The sequence below is a fragment of the Grammomys surdaster genome, unplaced genomic scaffold (assembly GCF_004785775.1).
Source record: "Grammomys surdaster isolate TR1022 unplaced genomic scaffold, NIH_TR_1.0 125808, whole genome shotgun sequence".
Taxonomy (NCBI): domain Eukaryota; kingdom Metazoa; phylum Chordata; class Mammalia; order Rodentia; family Muridae; genus Grammomys; species Grammomys surdaster.
The window spans coordinates 1,282,751-1,294,282 of NW_021620639.1; the positions used below are offsets into that span (position 1 = coordinate 1,282,751).

The 11,532-nt window shown below is 43.9% G+C and overlaps 1 long non-coding RNA gene across 1 annotated transcript; it reads left to right on the forward strand.

Moving 5' to 3' along the window:
• The first annotated feature begins 6,591 nt into the window (after positions 1-6,591).
• LOC114640397 lies at positions 6,592-11,322 on the forward strand. Its single transcript, XR_003714137.1, has 2 exons — positions 6,592-6,956; positions 9,590-11,322. It is a non-coding gene; the product is annotated as an uncharacterized LOC114640397 (long non-coding RNA).
• The last annotated feature ends 210 nt before the right edge of the window (positions 11,323-11,532 follow it).

Sequence of the window (11,532 nt, forward strand, 5' to 3'; positions counted from 1 at the left end):
AAGGAAGGAAGGAAGGAAGGAAGGAAGGAAGGAAGGAAGGAAGGAAGGAGGGAAGGAAGAAAGGAAGGAAGAATACAAGTAGGAAAAGCCAAATTATCACTATCTTCATATTATGTGCTCATATACTTAAAAATCCCTGAACATTCCACAAGAAACATTCTACAAGAAAATTTGTAGATGTGAAAAATGTTCTCAAAAAGTCCCAGGACAACACAAAATCAATATGAAAAATTCACTAGATTTTTTTCTAAACACCAATAATGAACCTTCCAAGAAAGAGATCAGGAAAAAAATCCCATTCACTATTGCTTCAAAACAAACAATCTGGGAATAAACATAGTCGTGGAGGTTAATTAACTCTACAGTGGAGACTTTACACCTCTCTGAACAGAGGGTAAGAGAGCACCAGGAGATGGAGCAGCCTTTCATGCTCACGAATTGGCAGACTTACTATTTTGAAAATGTCTATAATATCAAAGGCAACCTCTAGATTCAATGCAATTCCCATAAAATCTCCAATGACATTCTTCACAGAATTGGCTAAAAACAACCTTAAAATCCACAAAGAAGTGCTGAAGAGCCCAAAGAGGTAAAGTAATTCCAAATAGAGCATAGAGAACAGAGCACCAAGAGCACAGATCACAGTACCTGATTTCAAATTATACCTCTGAACACAGTAATAAAAAACAGCATGGTACTGGTACAAAAATAGTCAGGTAGACTGACAGAATAGACTAGCAGACCCAGAAATAAACCCACCTTACCTCTAATAAAGGTGCCAAAGAAGAATGAAAAAGACCTCCTCTATGACAGATGCCCTTGCAAAACTGGATATCTATTCACAGAAAAATGAAAATAGATTCTTATCACTCAGCCAATAAGAAAATAATTTCAAAATAGATTAAATGCCCTCTTGTAAGACCTGACACCTAGAAACTAATGCAGAAAAACAGGGGAAACATTTAAGATGTAGGTACAGGCAAGTACTCTCTAAGGCACAGAAAGTGGTGAATGGGATTTCATGAAATCAAAAGATTCTGTGGGAGCTGGAGAGATGGTTGTGGGGTTAAGAACACTGGCTGTTCTTGCAGATAACTCAGATTCTGTTCCCAGCACTCAAAGGCAGATCACAACTCTGCATAACTCCAATTTGAGGGGATCTAATGCCTCTTCTGATCTCCTCAGCCTCCTGAATACATGTGGTGCAGATAATACACTCAGGCACACATACATACATAAGATAAAATGAATTTACTTTAAAAAGTTTGTGTAGTAAAAGAAATGGTTAATCACAGAATGGGAGAAAATCTTAGCTAGCTATACATCTGTCTCACTGGGGGTTTCTATTGATGTTATAAAATACCATACCCAAAAGCAATTTGTGTAGAAAAGGCTCTATTTCATCTTACAACTCTCAGGCCTCCTTCCACTACTGAAGGAAGTCAGGACAGGAACTCAAGGCAGGAACCTGGAGGCAGGACCTGAAACAGAAGTCATGGAGAAATGCGGCTTACTGGCTTGCTCCCTGTGGCATCCGCAAGGCAGACCCACCAGCTCAGGGATGCCCCCACCTATAGGAAGCTGGGCTCTCCCACATCGATCATCTACAGGCCAGTCTTATGGAGGCACTCTCTCAACTGAGACTCCTTCCTCTAAGACAACTCTAGCTTGTGTCAAGTTCACAAAAAACTAGCCAACACAGTATCTTATAGAGAACTAGTAGCTAGAATATATAAACAACTCAAAAACTAAATACCATAAAACCAACCTAACCAACAAATGGAATAATGAAATAAACAAGACAGCTCTCAATAGATAAGTACAGACAGACAATAAACATATTTTAAAATGTCCAATAACCTTAAGTATCAAGGAAATGCATATCAGGGCCAGAATATTAAACAGCTCAGTGTGGGGGCTGGAGAGATGGCTCAGAGGTTAAGAGTACTGACTGCTCTTCCTGAGGTCCTGAGTTCAATTCCCAGCAAGCACCCACATGATGCCCTCTTCTGGTGTGTCTGAAGAGAGCAACAGTGTACATATACATAATACTCATATATATTAAATAAATAAATCTTTTTTTAAAAAGATGGCTCGGTGGATAAAGTACTTAACCTACACACATACACACACATACACACACACACACACCACACACACACACATACACACACACACATGCACGCACACATGACATAAAATCAGAAGAAGCCTATGTGAGAGGGGCTAATGGGACCACTGAGAGGGAAAAGCTTGCAAAAGAGAGCAGAGGGTGCACATGAGCACAGTACAATGGTACACATGTATGAAATTGTCACAATGAAACCTATTGCTTTGTAAAATAACTAAATCTGGAAATAGTATCTCAACTGTGTATCTCTGGCTGGCCTGGATTCAGTTGCTGTATACACTGCTGTATCCTGACTGGCCTCAAACCAAACTCAGAGATCTGCCTACCTCTGCCTCCCAAGTGCTAGAATTAAAGGCAATGTCACTATGCTCAACAAACTAAAAACTTTTTCTTTTTCTTTTTTTTTTTTTGGTTTTTCGAGACAGGGTTTCTCTGTGTAGCCCTGGCTGTCCTGGAACTCACTCTGTAGACCAGGCTGGCCTCGAACTCAGAAATCTGCCTGCCTCTGCCTCCCAAGTGTGCCACCACCACCCAGCCAACTAAAAACTTTTAATAATAAAAATTTTAAACCAAAAGTAGGGAATGGTCTATAAGTAGTGGTCTCCACAGCTTCACCCTGTCCCACTGTCATCATTCACAAACCATCAGGGTCATGAGGGACTCTGGGGAAGGTAGCAGCCTCAGCCCTGCTTTTCTCTCCAGTGAGAGATGACCCTGACAGATAACCTGAGTAAGTGGATCTACCCAAGATCCAGTTCTCAAGTTCTCAACATCTCGAAATGTGCAAGAAGTACAAAGGCTGTTATCTTTAAAAAAAATCCTGGTTGAGTAGTCATTATGTGAGACAAGGCATATGAGAGGAAGGGAGGTCCTTCGAGTCTTTAATCTGTCACATTACAAGAGACAATGATGACAAGTACTCAGGCCTGCATATGAGAAGAAGGGAGGTCTGGCAAGTCTTTAATCCATCACATTACAGGGGACAATGATGACAAGTACTCAGGTCTCACAAGTTAACAGGAAGTATGTAAGTTACCACCTCGGTTTGAAATACAGCTTTCTCTATTGGGAATGAGAAATCTAATCCAAAGTGTAACTTGTCCTTGAGATATTCGTTAATGACAGTGATAAAACAAGGCATAACAAAGTACACTGGCACTGTCCTTACCACATCTGTAATTAACACTTAAACACATGCTTTACAAAGAGCACGACACACTGCTGCTGTAACAAAGGCACAAAACTACATTAAATGCACACATACCTGTCATGAGGTCACATTCAGTGCTGCTTGCTGCTGACAGGGGGGACAAAATGGGCTTGGGAGCCACTCTTCTAACTCCCTCAATGAGCTTCATCCAAACCCTCGAATTCTTGCCAGGGACATTTTTTGACTCACATTCTCAGTGGGAAAAAAAAAAAGGAAAATAGTTTAAAAGAATGATCTTAAGCAAAAAGAATACAGCTAGAGGACCTCTATGACATGACTCCAAAACATATTCCTAAGCTACAGTAATCTAAATAGCCTGAGACTGGCATACAGAAATGGTGACAGACGGATGGTGTTAGTCAGGGTTTCTATTCCTGCACAAAACATCATGACCAAGAAGCAAGCTGGGGAGGAAAGGGTTTATTCAGCTTACACTTTCACATTGCTGTTCATCACCAAAGGAAGTCAGGACTGGAACTCAAGCAGGTCAGGAAGCAGGAGCTGATGCAGAGGCCATGGAGGAATGTTACTGACTGGATTGCTCCCCCTGGCTTGCTCAGCTCTCTTTCTTATAGAACCCAGGACTACCAACCCAGGGATGGCACCACACACAATGGGCCCTCCCGCCCTTGATCACTAATTGAGAAAATGCCTTACAGCTGGATCTCATGGAGGCATTTCCTCAAGGGAGGCTCCTTTCTCTGTGATAATTCTAACTTGTGTCAAGATGGCACACAAAACCACCCAGTACATACGGACTGTAGGAAGAACCTAGAGATAAAGCACACACAGCCAAATAATTTCTAACAAAGGTGCCAAGGACATACCCTTCGGTTTTTTGTTGGTTGGTTACTTGATTGATTGATTTTTTTTTTTTGAGACAGGGTTTCTCTGTGTAGCCCCTGGCTGTCCTGGAGCTTGCTCTGTAGAACAGGCTAGGATTAAAGATGTGTGTCACCACCACCTGTCTCAAAAATCTAATTAATAGGTTGGGGATGTAGCTCAGTGGTAAAATGTTTGCCTAGTATGTGCAAAGTCCTGGGTTTAACCCCCAGCACAATAAAGAGTAGCTCAAAATGGAGTCAGGCTTAAATGTAACCCCCCCCAAAAAAAAAAACCAGGGCCAATGGCGTATGGTAGTAGTATGAGCAAGTATTTTTTTGTTAAGCACAGGCATCAAACCAAAACTAGACAAATGGGATGATGTCACAGTGAATGTTTATGCACAGAAGAGGTGACTTACAGAATGGAGCTCTGGGAACTATCCAGACAACAAAGGGTTAATATCAGAACATGCAAAAACTTAGAAACAGTAACAATTAATAATCAATCAATCCAAGCAGCAATACAGCTCTTTGTTAGAATGCTTGCCTAGCCGCACAAGACCCTGGGTTCAACCACAGTACCACCAGATAGATAGATAGATAGATAGATAGATAGATAGATAGATAGATAGATAGATAGATAGATAGATAGATAGATAGATGATAGATAGATGATAGATAGATAGATGATAGATAGATGATAGATAGATAGATGATAGATGATAGATAGATGATAGATAGATGATAGATGATAGATGATAGATAGATGATAGATAGATAGATAGATGATAGATAGATGATAGATAGATAGATAGATAGATGATAGATAGATAGATAGATGATAGATAGATAGATGATAGATAGATGATAGATAGATAGATAGATAGATAGATAGATAGATAGATAGATAGATAGACGGACAGACATATAGGAAATTATCAGAATGGACATTTCTCATAAATGTGTAGCATCTTCCTCCTTTTTCCCACAAGCATGCATTTGCATCATACATAGGCTGGGATAACTATTCAGCTGTAAAAAGGAATCTGGCCATCATGTGGTCGACACAGATGGACCTGAGGATCATAATATTCAGTGAACTAAGCCAACTACAGAACGACAAACACTCAGCTAAAAATGCTCACAGAAGTAGAAAGTAGAATAGTGGTCCAGAGGTAGGGAAGGGACCCAGGAACTGGGGGTTAAGGGAAGGGGGGGTGATAAAAAGACTGGCTAGTGGATACAAAGTGTCAGCCAGACAGGAGGAAAAGGTACCCGTATTTTATTACACAGGGCAATATTCATAGCAGTATTCTATTGTATAATTCAAAGTAGTTAAAGAGATTTTTAATTCCTTATCACAAAAAAATCATAAGAAACATAAATATCCTGAGAGATCAAATGTACCCCATAAAGATGTACCGTCAGCATCTGTCCAAACACACAGTTGCTGCCAACACTGTATGTAAATGGATGGCTACTTCACAACTCTGTCAAAGAGAGTCATAAAGACCCCAGTCAAATCTCAGCTGTGTCTCTCTGAGACGTGGGAGAACTAGAAGCAGAGTAGTCCTCTGGCCTGTGCAGACACCTAAGACAAAGTTGTAGGGGAGGGAGTGAGGGAACGGGGTGCAGGGGGGAGGCCTCAGAGAGTGCCTCTATGTTGATGAGAATTAAGATGTGTTTACACTATGTGCAAAGTGGGATAGGCGTGTGCACATGAGAGCAGGTGCTGAGCAACCCAAGGATTCAGGTAAGTCCGAAGCTGAAGTTGCAGGCAGCTGGGAGCTGCCCCTTGTGCAGGAGCAGTACTGGCTCCTAAAGGCTGAGGCATCTCCTCGGCCCCATGTTAATTCTTTATCTTAATATATAATTTTCAAAAATACTAACGTTACATTTGGATAGTTGGCATCTTTGTGTAGCTTTTACAAGCATGGGTATTAAAATACTAAGTAAATGTAGGATAGCTAGATTTGTGTGTCGACTACTGGGGAGGTAGAGTTTCAGAAATGTCCTTTGGCTAAGGGTCAAAACTCCGCAGCTATTCCCAGCTTGTGCACAAATGAAAACATTGCAAAGCCTTTGAAACAGCTGCGGGACTTGAACAAGCACTCCTCAGCTCTAGAGCATCATCCCTGCGGTCCTAGGCTCTGGCCCTACTTTAAGAACTAACAGGAAGATTGCACGATGGTTCTGTCTGTGGGGTGACGGCCTGGGGCAAGGGGGCTGTTTGTTATTTTCACAAAGAGTCCTCTCTACTGTGCAACTGTGGGAATCTGCAAGAAATCTCCAGTTACCAGGGAAGGGGGGGGGGGGCGGGGGATGGCTCTGGGCTCAGGCACTGCCAGGCAGGGTCCGCCGGCCAACTGTGCGGGTTTGGCGCCCCCTACTGTCCCTTGCCAGAGACGGACAACTGTGCCCTGGAGGTTCACCGCGGTCGATCTCTAGGTTAGAGCTGGATCTTGCAGAAAGGCACCAGAACGCTCGATGGCGTAGCTAAAGCAAAGGGAACCGTGCTGGAGCCTAGAAAAAGTGTCAACAAACCGTGTGGCTCTGAGTCTGTCTCCCACGCCATTACACTGCTCACCTGAAGCCTGAAAAGAAGCAGGACCTGGGAGAAAAACTCCAAACTTCTTAGGGCAATCACTCCTTTCTAGACTCAGTTCTGGGCTGTCCCCAGAGCAGAATTGGTTTCTGCGCTAATCCCAGGGGAGCCTGAACAGACGTACAAAAGCATCCAGACATCCATAAGGAGCGGCCAGTCAACCTTGCGGTGACCTGGGGACTCCAGGTATGGCAAAAAGGGATATAGGCTACAGACTGGGTCCTTGTTCTCCAGGAACTTTCTAGAGAGGAGGAGGGAAAGGAGGGCGAAAGGAGAGGGAGGAGAAAGGGAGAGGGAAGGGGAAGGGGTGGGGAAAGGGGCAGGGGGAGAGAGAGAGGAAGAAAGGAGGGGGAGAGAAGGAAGGGAGAAAGAGGGAGAGGAGGGAGGGGAAGAGGATGAGAGGGGAGGGGAGAGGGGAAGAGGGGGGAAGAGAGGAAGAGAGGGAGGAATGACCAGTGGTATTTGCTATCATTTATTGAGCCCAGCAATTTGCCTACATCTCCAAGAGAAACAGCAATGTTATAGGTCAAAAAACTACTACCCCAGTAGAAGAGGAGTAAAGACGGAGAGACTGAGGCTCACAGAGACCAGAGAGCACAATTAAAAGTAGTCTCCAGCCCTGACTGGTTCCAACCCCGTAACCAACCCCATGCCGTCTACTCACATAGTCTTATTACACACATGGAAGGTAGACATAGAGGACACACATCTATGACAGCGGTCACCCTGGGTGAGAGGCTGGTGGACAGGCCAGGTGGGCAGCTGGGTGGAGTACGGTGAGAATATGCAAATATTTAACTCCTGTCTTTCAAAGCAAACAAGGGTCGGTCTGGAGAAATGGTTCAGCCATTAGGGTGCTTGCTGTTCTCCAGAGAACCAGAGTTGGCTGCTCACACACTGGTCAACCCACAAACCCCTCTACCTCTAGCTCCAAGGCCTCCTACACTCTCTTCTCTGCAGGCAGCGGTACATGTGGTGTGTTTTGCATGTGCACATGCACAGTCGCCCACACACATGCACACACACACACACAGAGAATTGAAATTTAATCATAAAAAGATTTGCTGGAAGTCCAAAATACATTGGTGGACTGTTTTAAGGGCCAAAGGTAGATAGAACAGAACCTTTGTCCAACAATCACCTGGCATTGGGTTTAATCCACAGCTTGCTCACTTCTCTCTTTCTCTTTCTTTCTTTCTTTCTCTCTCTCTCTCTCTCTCTCTCTCTCTAATTCTAGTAAAATGTTAATTGTGAAAGTGTTGATATTTGTTCATTTTGGGTTGAAAGGTAACATGCTATCATGCTGTTCATTGTTTTATTTTCTGTATAGATGTATATTTAAATTTTTCCCTAAGTGATATTTCCAGGGAAGAAGCAGGAAGATGAGTATCTTCATGTGACATCATGACATCAGCATGCCCACTCAGCCATCACAGAGCTTCACCAGCCTAGGCCTCACTCTGTGTGAGCAACCCTAAACTCACACAGTGGTTTTTGTTTGGGGACTTCTGAGCAGTTGACAAATATGAATTAATTGCATCTTCTGTCACCTCCTAAAAGTCAGAGAGGCACTTTACAGATTGGTAGAGATCACGCCTGGTCTGACCTCACACTGACAATTACAGGCTGAGCTGAGAATGTATCTGAGACTGTCAGGCTCCAGCCCGAGCAGAGCTAAGGTAGCATCTACCCATGTGCTGGGCTGTACCAGTTTCAGGGTGCAGTGTGGCAAGATGCTAGCCTCCCCATCCTCATATTAAGCCCCGTCTGAAGACATCTCCTTCCACAGACAAATCGAGATATTCTTCAGGATCGGCCATGTCCTCTGGCTCTTTTACTGCCCAGCCAGGCTCTTGAAAATGCTGGACTTCCAGTGGCATTAAACAGCCATTTTTTTCTGTGACCACCTCGGGATGAGATCAGAAAGAACAGCCACCTATTTACATGAGGACACTTGTGGAAATTTGTTGGGAAGCCCAGACAGAGACCCCCATAATCCACAGTCCCACAAGTCTGTGGGCTTTAGTTGTGCAGACCAGAAACCCAGTCTTAAATTCTTATCTACCACCTGTGGCGGCAAGGCCAAAGGACTGTCGAGGACGGCAAGCTCTGACTATCCTTCCTGACCTGGCTTCTCAGTCTCTCCTCCACAGCTTTTGACAGACCTCATTTTATTATAGCCCCTATGGAAATGGTGTTCCTTTCCTGCCCTACCCTCATCCTCATGGCTGGAAGATAAAGTCTGAGATTCTTTGCATGTGGCAAAAGGTTACTGGTTAGGGCAGATGCTTCTTCTCCCCAACTTAGTTTCCTGCAGCTAATAACATTATAGCACAGACTCTGGGCAGGCTATAAAGAAGGGAGGTTAACTTTGGCAGATGGTTGGGCCCAGGTTAAGGGCCATATCTGGTGATGGCTCTCTTATTGAAGGGTTAGGAAGAGCCATGGGGCATCATTAGCAAGGGACAGTGCATTCAGGGAGCCTAGCAAGCCATGGCCAATACAGTCCATTAACTGTTCCTCGCATGTGTAGATTAATTTACTCCAGAAGGTCCTTCTTTGTGCTACTTTCTAATGCCTTATGAGTTGATGGGAAAGGAAATGTATTTGAAATGTTCGTGGTTCAACATCTGCAGACAGCTGAAAGGGCATGCCTGGTACTCGACTGTCAAGCTTAAGCAAGGTAAATGAGAAGCTGGCCCAAGTGGCCAAAAGACAGGGCTCCAAACTGTAAAAGGACTCCAGAAATGAACTGGAAATAGGCAGGCCCAAAGACCCAGAGTTTGGTCCCTAAGTTGACTTCCTTTGTGTTTCCTTAGACAGAGTTCCAAAGACACCTCCACCTTCTTCCGTCCCCTGTGGCCTAGGAGGACTTGCAGAGCCACCGAGGCTGAGAATGAAAGGAGCTATGAATATGCTGGATACACACTAGCAGGCCACGCTGGGACACTGTTACAATCAGGACGTGCTGTAACAGGCCTGGCCCATATAGACAAATCTTACGGCAACAGCTTCATGGATCATAGGATCTAAGTGGAATCGAGGGATGATCCTTCTGACCAGTTTGAGACAGAAAGGTTACTCAGAAGAGAATAAGAGGGATGCTCATGCCAAGAGTCACTGGGCTTGGTTAACCATGAAGTTTGTTCTACGTAGACAGTAGAAACTCCTTCTTCTACCATAGAGCACATTTTGTTTCTGTCTTTTGCTCAAATGATGACTTCCACTATAAGCATATAAGTTATTCCACAATAAGAACCTAATTTGTATCCAGGTTTTACAAGCTTATAATCTTAGCAGAAATGTCACCTAAAGGCCAGCCTGGTCTACATAGCAAGTTCCAGGATAGTCAGAACTACCTAAGGAGACCTTGTCACAAAAACAAAACAAAACAAACAAAAGATTTATCTGCAGACCCCCAGGTCCTAACACTGTAGTTCACACGTGACAGGTTTGTAATAAATGAGGCCTCGTGACCAGAATACAGGAATAGATAGAATTTGACTAGCCATAGATGTCAGCGGGAGATACTGAACCATGTGCTGGAGGAGACTAAAGACAGCAGTAGGAGGTTGTTGAAGCTTTACAAAAAAGAGAGAAATCTGATCAGAAATTTGCTTAGAGGAAGTAACTGGCTGCAAGGGAGGAGTGGATTTTGGCTGGAGGGAAATGGAAATGAAATTAATAAGCAAAACTATCATACAGGGTGCTGCTACATAGAACAATAGCCCTCATCTACAGCCTGGAAGCTAAGTTTGACCCTTAACTTTAAAATGCACCTCAGAAGCAAGGGCAAGGTACATACATATGCCTTTAATTCCAGCTCTCAGGGAGGTAGAGGCAGGCAGAGTTCCTTGAGTCTGCAACTAGCCTGGTCTACACAGAGAATTCCAATCCAGCCAGGTACACAGTGAAACTGAAGCTCAAAGGAAAAAGAAAAAAAGAAAAATACTTAAGAATTCCAATTAAGACACACTCAAACATAGTATAAAAATCCAACTGTGCTAGCTCAAATACTTTGGTCTTCACTAGAAGAGCTTGCTCTTGTAAATGACAAGAGTGCTCACAGATCTGCCAGGCTGGGAGTTTGAAGAGGCTCACATCTGGCTTTAATGACCATCGTCTGGAAAAACAACATGTCTGCAGACTCAGAGCGAAAGGAGTCTGCTTGACAGGAAGAGGAGAGGGGTGTGTTTTATCTTCAGCATTGAAGCTTCTGCTCGATCACTGCCAAGCACACTTCAGTCCTGGATTCACAAAGTACCAGAAAATGGGAGCTAAGGAGGGACATGCCACTCATTTGCTGCTGGGCGTGGCCTAGGAGCCTCTCCAGATAGTCAGGAAATATACTATAAAATGACAAGGAGTCATCCTGGATCTGTGGACATGCTTAACCCTGACAGCATCCAGTTCACTGTAGAACAGCATTCCTGAGCAGGGACTGAGTCTGGCTCACCGACTGATCACCACAGTGCCACGGTCACCACAGTGCCATGCAGAGAGTAATACTTCTGAAGGAGAATGCTTGCAGAACTGGCCTAATGAGAAATCATAACTCGTTTCTTGTTCTTTTGTTTGGTGTTGGCTTGGGTTTGTAGAAATAGAGCCTCACTGTGAAGCCTAGGCTAGCTTTGAACTCAAGATCCTCCTACCTCAGCTTCCTAGAGTGCTGGGATTGCAGGTCTATGTAAGTGTAAGGTGGAACTGTCAATTGGTCTCCCTCGATGGTAATTCTTTCTGAATATCGGTAGGCCCTACCACA